Genomic DNA, 17003 nt, shown 5'->3' on the forward strand with positions numbered 1-17003 from the left:
TTAGAAAGGAGATATGATAAAAAAAAAAGTATAAAAAATGAATGGTGCAGAGAAGGTGGATGGGGAACCCATTTGCTCCCTGGCTCTTTAACAAAAGAACAAGGGGACAGTCAATGATATTAAAAGGTGGGAAATTCAAAATCAATAAAAGGAAATACTTTTTCTCAGAACACATGATTAACTATGGAACCATTGGCCTCAATGACTTTCTATGACAAGAACCTGACAACACTGATTGGATATTTACATGGATACCAAGAATATCCAGTGTTGCCAGAATTAATTAATGACAACAAAAATTTTGGAAGGGATATTAAACCTCATGCTTCAGAGTTTATAGCAATCTCTAACTATCAGAGAGCAGGAAGAGATCTATAAGGGTGCAGAAATATCTCACATCTGCCTACTGCAGAGTTCTTATGTCAGTCTCTGAAACATCTGGTACTGGTATTCTGTCAGACAAAATGTTGGACTAGCTGGACCTTGGATCTGATCCTGTCTGGCAATTCCTATGTATATCTAAATTTTAGACTTTTATTTAAATACCTAAATATGGATTTTGGGACCTATGTTCTGAAAATTTGGCCTATACTTACGACCATTTTATCTATCCTTTGAACGGCTTCTCTTAATGGCATTTCAACAATCCCCTAGTTTTATAATATTACTCCTATTAGTTCACCCTAGGGTTGCCAACCCTCCGGATTGTCCTGAAGTCTCCAGGAATTAAAGATTAATTAACGATGTCATGTGATGAAATCTCCAGGAATTCATCCAACCAAAGCTGGCAACCCTAGTTCACCCTTAGCTACCTTAAATAATATTTTCCTCCTTTTTTTATGTCCTTCCTCTAAGCTGTACCTACTAATCTCCTTTCATTCCTGTTCAGAGGCAATTCCCTCCTATTCTTTTATCCTCTTTATGATCCTTCCTCAGATTTCCTCTAGATTATCATCTTCAAAAGAGTAAAGGAAGCCAAAGGTGGCAGGATAGGAAATTGGGCAAGTGAGATAGTGAGTGGGGAGACTAGATTCAGACTTCTGTGCACAAGGATGAGTGGGCCAAGAGTGTGATGCACAAGAATGTGTAAGATCAGCCTTGCTATATGGAGCAGAAACCTGGGCCACCAGGGAATGTGATTTTTAATGAATGCTGCTGTACCTGAGAGCAGTGACAGGACATGGGTGAATGAAAGCACAAGGTGATCAAAGAAGAGGCAAAAATAGCAGCAGAGACAGAAAAGATTTGGTCAGCAAGACTGAGGTGGTTTGAGCATATTGTGTGGACAGAAGGTGGTCATCTGGCTAGGGCATAATGAGATACTGGTGCCCTGGAAAAGAGTCACTAACCAGAAAGAAAGAACGAACATGTGGCCAAGTAACAGTAGCGTATTTAGGGCTTGATCCAAAACCCACTGAAATCAATGGAAAGACTCTCACTGACTTCAATGAGCTTTGCATCAGGCCCTTAGGATCAAATTGCCAAAGACTGAGGGCCTAGTCACACCCTTGAGGAAGACTTTGCCTTTTCCAAGTTGCAGTTTGACGGTGAGAGGATTTGCTATGTAATTAAGGCCATGATTCAGCAAAGCACTTCAGTATATGCTTAAGTTCAAGCATGTGAGTAGGTTTCAGAGTAACAGTCGTGTTAGTCTGTATTCGCAAAAAGAAAAGGAGTACTTGTGGCACCTTAGAGACTAACCAATTTATTTGAGCATAAGCTTTTGTGAGCTACAGCTCACTTCTTTGGATGCACCGATGCTGTAGCTCATGAAAGCTTATGCTCAAATAAATTGGTTAGTCTCTAAGGTGCCACAAGTACTCCTTTTCTTCATGTGAGTAGTCTGATCGATTTCAGTGGGACCACTGGATCAGGGCCTCTATCAGCTCATTGCAGCTGCCTTAAATCACAGTGGGCAACATTCCTAGCCCACTGTGAAAAAGAGTACCTACCACCAAGCAAAAGGTGGGGAGGATAGGTGTGTGTATGTAATCACAAGAGTACAATACTTTAAAACTTGGCAAAAATTGATGCAAAGTAACTGACAGCTCATTTTACATCTAGCCTTCCTCTAGATGTTGAAGTAATGATTTTGTCTGGTGTTACTGTAAAAACAGAGAGACCCTTTGTACTGGTAAATAAAAGCATGCTTGTCACTGAAATTGTTAGACAGTATGTGGACTCAGTAAACGTCCAAAGAAGATGTAATACATGATAGCAAATGGTATGTAAGTAGATACAAACATACCCAGAATACAAGCAATTCCTCATCTAGATTTTTAAAAGGTTGTATAACTTTCCATTAAAAAATAATGGGCCCAAATCCTACAAAGCTTTCTCAGACAAAACGACTATTGATACCAATGGGACAGTTGCCTGAGAAGGACTGAAAGATCAGGCCCAGCATTTGCAGTAATGCATAAATGAAAGCTAATCTAATGCTTCAGGATAACATGATTATCACAGAGGTCAGAAAGGAACATTCCCCCTCCTTGTTCAGCATTGTACAATTTGCTAGGTTAACTCTGGAGTTTGCTGGGGGTGAGTGGAGAAAAGGGTTGCTTTTCTCTGATACATTGGCTCCAGTCACAGGCAGAATACGAGATTTGCTGAACAAATGGTCTGGTCTGGTCTTGTAAATCCTATTCCACCTATGTAAGTGAAACAATTTTGTAGCACATCAATTTACTAGATAACTAAAGGTGAACTGCCTGATTATTTTGCCATAGAAAAGACTATTATTAATTATTCATTTTACATGTATTCTCTTAATGAACTCCTATAGAAATGATATGTGAAGCAAAAAAAATAATTAAAAAAATGTAAGAAATCTGTTTGGCCATTATGTCAATTCGAACAATTTGTCTAGTTACACCAGATTCTTCTATCATGTTAATGCAAAGCATAAAACTAGTAGCCCCAGGGTTTACCACATATTAACTGATTGCAAGGAAATCATTTAGGGTTCCTCAGTCAGCCTTCTGAGGGGTTGCTGATCTTTAGATTATGACTCAGCAATATGTAGTGTATTATTCAAACACATGGGTGTCTTTGCTTGTAAGCATATTTATATGTTCTCTGTTTCATTATTATTCTGTATCAAAGAATATGGGAAACATACAGGAGAAAAATTAAAAATTAAATACTAGAACTTTTTGCTTTGGCTTTTGTTAGCTATTGAGGTTAAGGTTCTAAAGACCACAGTATCCCTTCATTTCTACATATCTCTGCACTTCCATGTGTCATTTAGGATTGAAAGTGTCAAAAAACTCTAAAAGGGTGTTCTCAAGGCACTGACGAACTGATTGGAAGCAGGAAGGACCAAAATCTCATTGGAAAGTCTAGCTCGCTGTAACAAGAAACACAGTGTTTCTCAAATGCAGCCACCAGGGGCTTTTCTTGTGACCACAGACTCCTGGGCTATGACTGGGAGCAGGGGGGCAAAGCAGCAGCCCCTATTCCTTCCTGTTGCTCTTGGATGCATCACCTTGGTGTTGGTTGCTGGGACCACCAGCAGGGGTTAGGCCCTGCCTCCCTCTGGAGACACTAGGGGCACAACACTGGAGGAGCATGCAGCCAGTGAGTTCCACACCTCCCAGGGTTGGTGGGGCTCAGGCTTTGGGCTTCAGCCCTTAGGTGGTGCGGTGGCAGGCTCTAGCCAAAGGGCTTTGGTCTCCAGCACTGGGCTCCAGCTGTACTGTGGCAGACCCCAGGCTTTGGCCATGCAGCGTCAGGCTCCATCCCTGAGCCCTGTCCCCTGGCTGTGGGGCATCAGGCTCCAGCCCCACACTGCCTCCCCCGGCCCCAGGTTTGCCAGGGCTGAGTAAGTCTGCCGTGAAAAGTGATACTTGTATGTTTGTTAATATCACTTTTCACAACAGACTTACTAGCTAGCAATAAATAAATGGACGTGTATGTGTGCATATTTATTTGGTTTTCCCTAAAGCTAATTAAGTATTTTAGATAAAAGTGAGAGCAGCCACTAGCCAGAGTTGGTGGCCGTACTCTGAGGCCACCAACTAATTTGTCATGAGAACCTACACAAGTGCTCCAGCAGCACAGCTGCAGCATTGAAGCTGTGCCTTGTAGCACCTGTAGAGTAGATACTTGCTACCGTGGCGGAAGGAGCTTTTCTGTCACTGTAATAAACCCACCCCTTCAAGAGGTGGCAGGTAGGTTGATGGAAGTATTCTTCCACTGACCATGTTGTGTCAACTCCAGGACTTAGTTCAACTTAACTACATCTCCCTGAGCAACGTAGCTAGGTCAGCCTAAATTTTAGGCATACACCAGGCCTCTGTTAGTAAGCTTCTCAATTCTGGGGTTCTTATCCCAAAGAAACATCTGAACGTTTAGGTTTCAACCATTATTAATTAGTACAAACAGCTCTGGTTATACATTTATTTGCAGTAACTACTGTACAGTGTTAATTTAATCACAACATTTTTATGGGTAATATAATCAGATAACCATATTACACTGGCCTTTGTTCCATACTGACAGATAGTTAACAATTTGTCTTTGAAGCAACTCATTATTCATATATAAGAGCCAATGAAACCTAATATCTTTTCCACTGTCAAATCATTATTATACTTTGCATACAAAGGACATCTGTTGGTAAACAGTTAACTGTATTTCTGGAAAGGAAAGGGAAAGGAAGACTTTGCCTCTTTTTATTCAGTGAATTCTTTATTATGCTCTCAAATAGGCAGGTAAAGTGGATCATTCAGCCATCTGTGATCCATTGAAAGAGCAATGATGTAATCACCTATTTTATTACTAACATCAAAGATATAGGGCTGGGCTCATCCTTGGGATAACTATTTTGACTGCAATACTGTTATCCCAGAGATTCATTTGGCCTGTGTCACAAATAAAAATTCCATTCTCCCACCTGTTTTCCTTTCACTCCTACTTTAAATGTACCACAGTACTCTGTAGTAATAGCCCCAAACACTGTGCTCTCATTAGTGTAAGATGGAGTGTATTGTACTAGTAACTGTAGATTGCTGAAGCATTTATGTAAGACTCTCTCTGAAATCCTTTCCTTTATCAAATCTAATTTAAACAAGGTCAGGTTCATCTCTAAACTAAGGGCCTGATCCAAGTATCATTGAAATCAATGGAAAAACTCCACTCACTGACTCTGATGGGCTTTGAATCAGCCACTTCATGCCTAACACAAGAACCTACATCCTTTTTGATGCATGCCAACCTTCCCTATTTGAGCGGGACAGTCTCTATAGTTTAAACAGAATATTTATGATTTTTCCACTCTGCCCCTTCTCCTGAATGCTCTCCTAAACCAGTGAATTTTATCTGAATTTACAGTTGTGTCCTTATTTCTCTCCCCAATGTCCCTTTATGTTAGTTTCAAATGTTCAGTAGATATTTGTGATGAAGAAAAAAAAAGCAAATTTCAGCCTGGTTTATCTTTACTTCAATGGAGTTACACAAGGGATGAATCTGGCTTATTCTCTCTATCACTAGAAATAACTCAGTCAGTATTTATCAGCTTTATTTTTGTCATATTTGCGAGCTGTATAATTCTCCATACAGCTTAAGCTGTGGGTCTACTTTGAAAAGTGACGGACAAAAAATGGTACCAATCAAACTAAACAGATCCTCTCCCTGTATGTGTGCAGAGCCCCATCTGCTGACTTCTGTCCTGAAAAATTAATTTTTACTGCTTTTTACGCCTATAAACCCTGCAGAGCCAACACACATAAGAAAGAGTGATCAAGACTATTCCTTCTTATGTTTCACCAACAGAATTGTTTACTGATTCCCAATCAGTTACACTCTGGCAGCCCCACTGGAGACAATGCACAAGGATAATTCAGGGCCTAATTAGGCCTCCAGAAATTGTAATATTGGTGGTGATATGTGAGAAGTTTCATTCTCAGCTTTCAGGTGGGAAGTTAGAAAAAAAAAATCTTTTAGTTTTAAACTGAGCCATGATTCAGGTTCCCATCTGCAAACTGGGAAATAATAGTACTTATCAGTGGACTGTTGTATGGATTAATTAGTTGAAATATATTTGCTCAATGCTATGAAATATAAAGTGATATTGTACATAAATAAGTGACGAGTATTGTGGTAATCTTTTTTCCTCATTATCTACCCACTGGTGGATGTTTGCACACTAGCCAATTATGCCACTGGATAATAAATAACTCATGATGCTAAATGTCAATCGCATTTAAATTCCAATGGAGAGACAGGAGTGTTTTCTCCTTTCAGCTGACACAAACATCCACAGGCTTGGGGTATATGCCATTTCAGGAAAGGAGGGTCTTCAAAATAATAATCAAACACAGTACTGATTAACTTAATGAAAGTATGGTCCAGTAGATAGGGCAATGGACTCAGAGAACTAAGAGACCTGGGGGCAGATCCTCAGCTGGGGCAAATATTCATAGCTCTACTGATTTCAATGGAGCTATGAAAAATTTACACCAGCTGAGGCTCTGTTCTCCATATTCTATTCCTGGGTCTGTCACTGACGTATTGCGTGACCATGAGCGTGTAATTTCATCTCTCTGCACCTCACTTTTTAGGCACTGATGCATACCTTCCTTTGTAGAGAGCTTTGAGCTCTACTGACAAAAAGTGAAAATGCAGAGCTAAGTAATAATTAATTGATTAATATTTGTAACATGCTTAGACATCTTTGATTGAAAGACTCTTTCTCAACAAACCCAACCCCGACCATTGGAAGCATTTCAGATGTAGCATGCTCTCGAAACTCTTAATGTCTGTAGCAGATTGTGCGAAGAGATTTAAGACTAAAACCGTGAATTTCTCTCTTGTTCTACACGCGCCTTCAGATGGCTCTTTGTAAACTTGCAACTGATCTCCATGTACTAACTCACTATTCCCCCCACCCCCACATGCTGAATTGTTTTATGATTACAATTCTGCTTGTTTCTCTCACAATCTTAGCCTTGTAAGACTCTGCAGGCATTTTATTTTAACATGGCTGTCCAGCTGCTCCACAGCCTCCCTATGCCTAAGATTTCCATTGCTTTTTTAAAGAGCCCTGTTAAAAGTTGTGCTAACAGATGCACTATACTGACCAAACAACCGGATGTTGTAAATGTCTAACCTCTGTGTGCTTTTCATATGTATATGCTAATAGGCATGCTATGAGCATACAGCTGTAAATGCAAACAACAGATCTCAGGATGGGCATGTTTTATGGATGTTTAACCACCTTCTGTCTTGGAACAGACCAACTCCTTACTGTTTGTAACATGCAAAGTGAACCTCATTTTCATGCAGTGTCAATCTATCAGGACCATAATAGCACAGAATAAAGGAGCTGTTAAGGTTAGTTCTGAAGGAGTCATTTAAATCACTGATGTATTTTCGGATTCATTACAAATGTGATATTCTGGTCTACGCAAGTTATTTCTATTACATGTAGAGGAGACATTTCCTATGTTGTAGTCAGCCCTACTATAAGGAATTTTTTCCCCACAACAAATGTATGCCGCGTCGCATGAATGACTAACAAAATAAACAATCACAATTCAACTTGATTTTAAAGTCTCTAAATAAGCTTTTCTGCAACACAGATAACAGGCCAAATTCCCCTATTCTACCTGTCTCAGGATTTTATACTGCCACCTATCACTGTTGTATCTGAGTGCCTTTCACGAAAAACCAGTAGTAATGGTCTTCATGGAGTTTCTGGCACTTTCTTCTTTTTCAGGGTAAAACATCTGTTTGGGGTTGAATTTTTGTTTTTAATTTTTTAGGTTTTTATTAATTTAATTTATTTTTTGTAATGTTGATTGGTTTCAGGGTTGCTGTTTGTGAGTTGGTTTTTTGTTGTTTTTGTCAGTTGAAGTATTTTGGGCAAAAGGGGGTATCAATGCTCATGGTTACACCAGTGTAAATGTGGAGTAATCCAGCAAAGTTGTTGGAGTTACTTCAGATCTACACCAGCATAACCAAGAGCAGAACTTAGCCTATCCTGCAGAATAAGCATTTACTTTGGGTTTTATTTTCAGACTCTGATTTGGCAATTTCCTTCCAGAGAAATCCTAAAATATTCCAATACCACAAACTGTAAAAGAGATGCATTAGAGTTAAAAAATACTAAGAAGGAATGGATACCCTTGCTGTAATATTCCTAACTAGGAATATAGCTTTAGTGGAAGGAAAAATCGCTTCCTCTATCTCAGATCTACTGCAAAGGAAAATGTTGCTTTTGTGTTTTGTCCTTGTGTACTGTATACTGTTACATGAGATTTCAGTGCTGTGACTGTGTGCGGAAGATGGTACAGCAAGGCATTTGAAGAGAAGGTCAGCACTTGCATTATATGAGAGCAGAGACATCCTTTCAGCAGTATCTATGTGTCAAAAATATATTTACGAATCATATAGAGAATAAAATGCATATTTACTAAGAGATTTATTTAGGCATGCATCACACCAAACAATTATTGTATGAATCTGAATTATTTACAGGGTTTCTATTTATTTGCATCTGAATGTATGACTTTTTAGAAATCTTGATTAAAAAGCAATTTCTTAAAAAATAGCAGCTTTTAGTGTCAACACATTTGCATACAACTACATACTGACCTATGCTATCATCCAAACACAATATTAATGATCAGTTGGTAATGAGATAATGAGTCAATAAAGGTTTTAAATTATGTGAGCTAGAATAATTTCTTGTCTAATAAGGAGATAAATAAGGCTCCTGGACTTCACTGAGCAAAGTGATCATTCTTAAGCAATTATATTGAATGCCATGAATAATGTTTTTCTTTGGCACTTTTTGGCACGTATTCCTGCTGCACCAGATTTCCATGACTATGGCTGTCACTTCTGTGCTGCTCCTTAGTATAAAACTGCCAAGGAGCTATACAGAATCAACAATGAAGATCTAGCAAGACAGGCACAAAGATCAAGATCAATATAATAATGATGTCACAATTGTGAGGATTCATAGGTGCTGTGCAGATGCATATGTGCTAAGTATTACTCTGAACGCCAGTGAGAAATTGCAATGCTCATTGGGGCGGGGAGGAGGCGTTCAGCAGCTGCACATTCTGGTGAGCTCATTCTTTCATTTCCGTGGGTGCTTATTGGACTCTGTGCACAAGTGGGAACGGGAATAAAAGTGCAAGAATCTCAGAAGCCAGGGGCATACCTGAGCCTTGCATACCTCCTGAGTGAGGTTAACAACCATAGTTGTACTAGCTCTCCAAAGAGGGCAAAGCAATGTCCCAAAGCACTGTACCATAGAACAAAGCAGCCTGAGTGCCAGCAACCACACATCTGGAGCTCAGAAAGGCCTCATGCCTGCTTGAGGCACAATGAGCCCTACAGCTCTATGGAGAGGAGCTCCTATGACCATTGTGAGTGCAGTGCTGTGCTGTGTGTTAAAGGCATTATGGAGCCCATCGACCAGTTTAGATAGAAAGCCAGAAGCTTTATAAATTATGCTCATGGTAGGAGACTGAATGACCCAGCGTATACAGGGTGAAATTCACCCTCCGTTCCCCACACACATATCTGAACAAACAGGCTTTGTATTTGGAACTATACAGAAGCCACTCTGCAGTTCATGAGCAGGGTGTGGGGTCTCCCCTCAGCCTTGAACTTCTTACCCTAGAGGTCGTAGCCACTGGATCCATGGAATCACAGATCCATGCATCATACCACTTTCCCCAGCTGATGCCAAAGCTGACATACAAAACATGGGGGCACAAATTCCTCTGCACACCCAGCCCCAGTTGCAGCAGCAGCTCTGCTGTGCCAGAGGCCTTCTGCCGTCCTTACACCACGGGTGAATGTCATACATTGTCTTCCAGTTTTGTTACACTTCAACTCCAACCCAAAGGAGTTTGCCTATTTGAAGACAGCATCCAGGGGTCTATAGTTAGTTAGGATCTCAAAACCCGCTTTGAAGACTCTACACAGCCTCCCCCAGGTCAAATAAGCATACAGACCAAATTAACTGCTGAAATGTAGTGATCTCTAATGAGGAACAAGGGCTTAGGGATTTCCAGCATATCAAGAGAAAACTCTTAACATCTTGCATTGTGCCCAAGGCCAGAGTTTTACTGCTATTTCAGCCAACATATTTCTGACATTACTGTAAGTTAAATTACAGTCTATGTTGCTTACATACAGGAGGTTTCAGTAAACGCAGCAACAAAACTGTTTAATAACAGTATGTAACCTAATAAAAAATTAAGTTGAAAAACCTAAAAGAAACAAAACCAAATCTCCAATGACATAGGGGGGATTTTGGTGGAGATATTCTCAAATATTTCCCAGTTTTATAAGAAATGACCTGTTTTCCTGCAGTAATTATATGATTGTTATTGTTTATGTTTATTGTGGTAGCACCTAGAAGCACCAGCCCAGGTCAGGACCCCAGTGCTAGGCACTGTACAAACACATAGTAAGAGACAGTCCATGTCCCAAACAGCTTGCAGTCTAAATAGACAAAGGAAGGCCTATTGTTCCTGTTTCACTGATGGGGAAAGTGAGGCACAGAGGATTAAATGATTTAGCCATGGTCACACAGGAAGTCTGTGGCAGAGCAAGGAATTGAACTCAGATCTCCTGAGTCTCACACTAGTTTCGCTAACCACAAAACCATCCTTCCTCTTTATATAAAGATATTACAAGCAACAAGGAAAATAGAACCAGTCTGATTTTTAAAACTCCTTATTAATCCAGTCTTTATTCAGGAAACTACAGAAGAGAATTTCTCAATAAGAGGTCCTGAAATGCCTAGGTTCTTATCTAGCAAGTCCAGCAGTGGCCAATATCATGCTTTACAGATTCCAAGGGCAGAGGGAGTATTGCTACCATCCCAGCTGACCTCCTGTATAACACAGGCCATAGAACGTCTCCAAAATATTTCCTAGAACATATCTTTTAGAGAAATATCTAATCTGACTTTAAAAAGGTCAGTGATGGAAAATCCACCATGACCCTTGGTAAGCTCTTCCAATGGTTAATCACTCTCAGTGGTAAAAATTTACACCTTATTTCCAGCCTCAATTTGTCTGGATTCAACTTCCAGCCCCTGGATTGTGTTGTACCTTTCTCTTCTAAACTGAAGAGTCCATTATTAAATATTTGTTCCTCAGGCAGATACTTACTGTCATTCATTAACCTTCACTTTGTTAAGCTACACAGATTGATCTTTTTGAGTCTATCACTATAAGGCATGTGTCATAAATATAAAGGGAAAGGTAAACACCTTTAAAATCCCTCCTGGCCAGAGGAAAAACCCTTTCACCTGTAAAGGGGTAAGAAGCTAGGATAACCTCGCTGGCACCTGACCAAAATGACCAATGAGGAGACAAGATACTTTAAAAGCTGGAGGGGGGGAGAAACAAAGGGTCTGGGTCTGTCTGTGTGATGCTTTTGCCGGGGACAGAACGGGAATGGAGTCTTAGAACTTAGTAAGTAATCTAGCTAGATATGCGTTAGATTATGATTTCTTTAAATGGCTGAGGTAATAAGCTGTGCTGAATGGAATGGATATTCCTGTCTGTGTGTCTTTTTGTAACTTAAGGTTTTGCCTAGAGGGATTCTCTATGTTTTGAATCTAATTACCCTGTAAGGTATTTACCATCCTGATTTTACAGAGGTGATTTTTTTTTTTACTTCTATTAAAATTATTTTTGTAAGAAACTGAATGCTTTTTTCATTGTTCTTAAGATCCAAGGGTTTGGGTCTGTGGTCACCTATGCAAATTGGTGAGGATTTTTATCAAACCTTCCCCAGGAAGGGGGGTGCAAGGTTTTGGTGAGGATTTTGGGGGGGGAAAGATGTTTCCAAATGACTCTTTCCCAATAATAAACCTAGTTAGACGTTTGGTGGTGGCAGCGAAAGTCCAAGGGCAACAGGTAAAATAGTTTGTACCTTGGGGAAGTTTTAACCTAAGCGGGTAAAAGTAAGCTTAGGAGGTTTTCATGCAGCTCCCCACATCTGTACCTAGAGTTCAGAGTGGGGAAGGAACCTTGACAGCATGTTTTCTAATCCTTTAATCATTCTTGTGGCTCTTCTCTGAACCATCTCCAATTTAACATTCTTCTTTAACTGGGGGCACAAGAACTCACCATGGTATTCCAGCAACAGTTGCACCAGTGCCAAATACAGAGCTTAAAATAACCTCTCTGATTGCACTCAATATTTTCCCCCAGTTACTTGTCCTCAACAGCACTATTCCCATGCTTGAAGCAAAGCACGTACATAAGTACTTGCAGGGGCCCTGGAATGCATATGCCTCAGAGAAGAAAATTACTTTAGTTTTGTGTCTTATACCAGTGCCACTGTCACTGTGCACACTGTCAAAACTTACACAATATTAATAATAATTGTTTGAGTCTAATGGTAGGAATATCAGACCAATTAGCACAGCAGTGGCTGACACTCTGAGAAAGTCTGACTTTCTGCACAAGCATAAAGAAATAGAACGCATATCAGAAAGGTTCGATTAGAACCCTTCTGGTCTAAGATGAGGAACAGGTTTTGATACTACTTTTAAAAACATACAAAGCCCATTGAAATCAATGGATCAAGCCCTAAAATAACATTAGGAGTCACTTTAGCAGTGATTTTCACTCCTTTACAATCCCAATTGATAATTCAGCACAAGAATTAGGTCCTCATGGTCAAACATAAATGAGCACATCAGATGAAAAATAAATCTTCTCCTGTCGTGAACTCACTTTGCTGTATCTGTGGTTGTAATGCATGTGACTTACGTTTACAGATCCCCTCAAGGTGAAGGGCTTCATTCGTTTCAACCAACAGAACTAAAATATGCCCTCTTCCCCCAGCTAGGGAAGAAAGTTTGACTTGGGGGCAGCAAAAGCCGCTCATACTAACCACTGCTCTTCTGAAGTGTATGGCCCAGGAAGCAATTGGTGCTGGCAAAGGAGGATGCAGGGACAAGGCACCCAGGAGATGTGCTCATTCAATACAGTGGCCTGCTTTCCTTAGGTGTGAATCCCACTACTAATGCAGATGAACCCACAGGTGGAGAGGGGTTCAAACTGCATCCTAACCAGAGCTCCTGGTGCTGAATCAATTGTGTAGGGTGACAGCTTTAACGGCAAATTTCCTTGCAGGGGCTCGTCATGGGTTATGGTGCCTGCCACTGCTTTGTTGATGACCCTCCAGTGACCTGATGTAAGATGACCTGGCGATCTCCATTGACCCAATATCTATAACACAAAACCACCACCATAATTTGCACCGTTGCCAGCTGTCTCAACCAAGGGTCAATGACTGCCTAGGAGTGGAGATAGATCTACCCCCTCACCACTCAAGTGATGGTCCCTTCAGGACACAGTTGAGACACACTGGCAGGGCAGTGTGAGGAAACTAGCACTGATGCTGCTCAGACATACCTGTTCCATGTATAAATGGACAACTTTAGTCTTTGGGCTCCCAGCCTGGCATCTTACACAAGCCTTAAATTCAATTAAAAAGAAACTCCTTGCATGTCACTGCTGGGTTTGCCTTAAGCTGCCCTAACACCCAAACACTAATTAAACAATAGGTATGTATTAAGGGAAGGTACAGTAACTTTGACAATTTTTGTATTGATTTGCATGTTTTATAACAGAGGTCGTGAATTCTATTATTAAAAATAGCCTATGTTATAAACTATGGTTCTGTCTTCCCCTGCTCCACCAATTACATGAACGTGCTTTTAGCACCTTTTATAAGAGATGGGGATTGACCTACTGAACTTGGCGAAAGTTTCCTTTCACCTGATTGTTGTACAAGCATGATGCCGTCCTCTATATTTCAGTGGATATGTATGCATATATGCATGCAGACTCGTGAAATGTTTTGGATAGAAGAATACTACTATAACACGCTGTTTTCAATTGCTTATTCACCATTTGGGCTGAAATTTCCCATGCTTGGTGTCTGCCTCAGGTTGAATTTTTTGGGGCAAAATATAAACTAATTTGACTGCTATGTTCATCAACTTGGGATAGTACCCTACCAGTGCAGGCAATTTTTTTCAACTGATTAATGATTGAACATACTAGAGTTCACAGCTACATTGTCCTCCAATTTTTAGATGTAATATACATAGTGACTAAAGTAAATATCAGCTGAAACTGAATCTAACCTGCCTGTATTTCTCTGGGGTTGGGTTACTATTTTTTGCTAGGAGCCCAAGGAAAGCAGAGCTTCAAACTCAATAGATTCTCTCATGGTTGAACAAATATTTTTTAAAATGTCAAGGTAAACCAAAAGTTTCATGTTTGTTTTCCTATCTTACTCAATTTTTAAGACTACAAACTTGAGGTCTGGAAAGTCTATTTTTTTACCCTGATCCTACTTTATTTTTGGATATAATTCCACTAACTTGAGCCAAATAAAAAATGTAACTCTTTAAATACCATGGAACATGTAGCATAATCAAGCAAAAGGGTATATGCCTGGACACTATACATCCTGATGACAGAACAGTAATTATAAATAATATCTAGCTCTTTGGTAGCACTTTACATCCATAGATTTCAAAGCCTTCACAAAGGAGGTAAGCAAATTATCTCCATTTTACTGATGAGGAAATTGGGGCACCGGAAAATGAAGTGACTTGGCCAAGGTCACGTAGTACTCTAGTAGCAGAACTGGGAATAGAATTCAGGTCTCCTGAGTTCCAGTCTAGTGCTCAATTCAATAGGCCAGTGGTTCTAAACCAGGCTATGTACCCCTGGGGGTATGGAGACATCTTCCAGGGGATACATCAACTCACCTAGATATTTGCCTAGTTTTACAGCAAGCTACATAAAAAGCACTAGCCTAGTTAGTACAAACGAATATTTCATACAACTTGTTTATACTGCTCTGCATACTATACACTGAAATGTAAGAACAATATTTATATTCCAATTGATTTATTTTATAATTATATAGGAACAATGAGAAAGTCAGCAATTTTTCAGTAATAGTGTGCTGTGACACTTTTGTATTTTTGTCTGATTTTGTAAGCAAATAGTTTTTAAGAGAGGTAAAACTTGGGGGTACACAAGACAGATCAGACTCCTGAAAGGGGTACAGTAATCTGGAAAGGTTGAGAGCCACTGTTGTAAACTGCCAATGCTCAGAGCCTCTGAAAACCAACGCACAATGCACTAGTTGCAATAGGTACACTGGCACCTCCTGAAAAGCTGTTTGAATTGCTTCTTTTAGAAAAAGAATGCTAAAGTTTTGCTTTAAAAACATACCCACACTTTCAGTATATAGATAATACGGCCTAACAGTCAGGGGAGGGCTGCTCCTCTGCAGACAAACCATCTAGCCACAGTGTCAGGGTTTACAAAACTAAAAAAAGCCCAGTCCAAACCCCAGTGAAATCAATGGAAGGACTCCCTTTCACTTGAAAGAGTTTTGGATCAGAGTCTTAGAATAAAACTCAACAGAGGCCAAAGACCAATTTTACTGGGTGGGGATGGCTTGGAGATCTAAGCATCACTTCTGGAAGATCAGGATCCCTGAAATTACAGGTCCCAAATGTGGCAGGATTCACTCAGTAATTCCACCAGAGAGAGATTTAGCACCACTCAATTTATTGTATTGAAGATGTGGAGGCACAAGAATGACTTTCACATAAGACCTTATAAACCAGAGGTTCTCAAACAGGGGTCTGCCCCTCAGGGGGTTGCAAGGTTATTACATGGGGGGGGAGGGTCACAAGCCATCAGCCTCCACCCCAAACCCCACTTTGCCTCTAGAATTTATAATGGTGTTAAATATATAAAAATGTGTTTTTTAATTTATAAGGAGGGGTCACACCCAGAGGCTTGCTATGTGAAAAGGTTCACCAGTACAAAAGTTTGAGAACCACTGTTATAAACTATGGTTCTGTCTTCCTCTGCTCCACCAATTACATGAATGTGCTTTTAGCATCTTTTATAAGAGATGGGGATTGACCTACTGAACTTGGCGAAAGTTTCCTTTCACCTGATTGTTGTACAAGCATGATGCCGTCCTCTATATTTCAGTGGATATGTATGCATATATGCATGCAGACTTGTGAAACGTTTTAGATAGAAGAATACTACACAAAGGGACATTATAGGAACACAGGAATTGCCTTACTGGATCAGACCAATAATCCATCAAATCCAGCAGTGACCAGTACCGTCTGCTTCAGGGGATGATAGAAGAAACCCTACAGAAAACAGTTACGGAATAACCTGCCTCCAGGGAAAGCTTCCTCCTAATGATCAATATTTAAAGGTTGTCTTATGCCCTGAAGGTTAATTATTTGGAGACAGATTCTCCCAGATATTCTTTGTGGTTGCTGGGAAAATGTGGTTCAGTGCACTGTGTGAACTGATGAGAAAAAAAGGTTCTCTCATTAATGAGAGCTCTAGATTTTGAAAATAAGTACAGAAAATTAGAAGATCTAGCACAGATTTCACAAGATATTCAAAGATTTTCAAAAGATATTGCAGGTATGTGCTAATTCATTCTTTAAAGGCCTGCACAAGGTAGTGAATAGGTTATAAGTTATGGCTCTGAATCAGAAGAACACAGTCCTCAACTAGCTGAAGTCCTAACATTTGAAGCACCAGCCCCACTGCAGTTGATGACCCTTTGGAAAAATTCAGAGTGAACACACAATCTGATTGTGATTAGCAGGTGTGGGGGACGACAGAATGTATGGATATATGGCGTCCTAGATGCCTGGTTTGGAGGGGAGGAGGCAATGCAAGAGTGAATGGCAGGAGGGGGAGAGCATACAGGGAGCATTGCATAGGGCTGACGATGCACAGCAGATGGAAGGGAGAGCATGTGGGAATGGTGTACAACACCCAGCATACCGGGGGAGGTAGTGGGAAACAATGTAAAATAGCGTGTGCCACCCAGTGTACACGGCAGCAGGGATAGGTGAAATGTGGAATAGTGTGTTGCACCCAGTATACATGAGATGAGAGAGAAGTGAAATGCTGTTTGGTACTCAGGATACATGGCCCGGG

At 40.3% G+C, this 17003-nt stretch overlaps 1 protein-coding gene across 3 annotated transcripts in view; it reads right to left on the reverse strand.

The window, feature by feature from the left end:
- The window catches only part of LHPP (phospholysine phosphohistidine inorganic pyrophosphate phosphatase), a 167651-nt gene that overhangs the window by 149400 nt on the left and 1248 nt on the right, over nt 1-17003 (reverse strand). The window lies entirely within an intron of this gene.

Source organism: Lepidochelys olivacea (genome assembly GCF_965140295.1).
Source record: "Lepidochelys olivacea isolate rLepOli2 genome assembly, chromosome: 7".
Lineage (NCBI taxonomy): Eukaryota > Metazoa > Chordata > Testudines > Cheloniidae > Lepidochelys > Lepidochelys olivacea.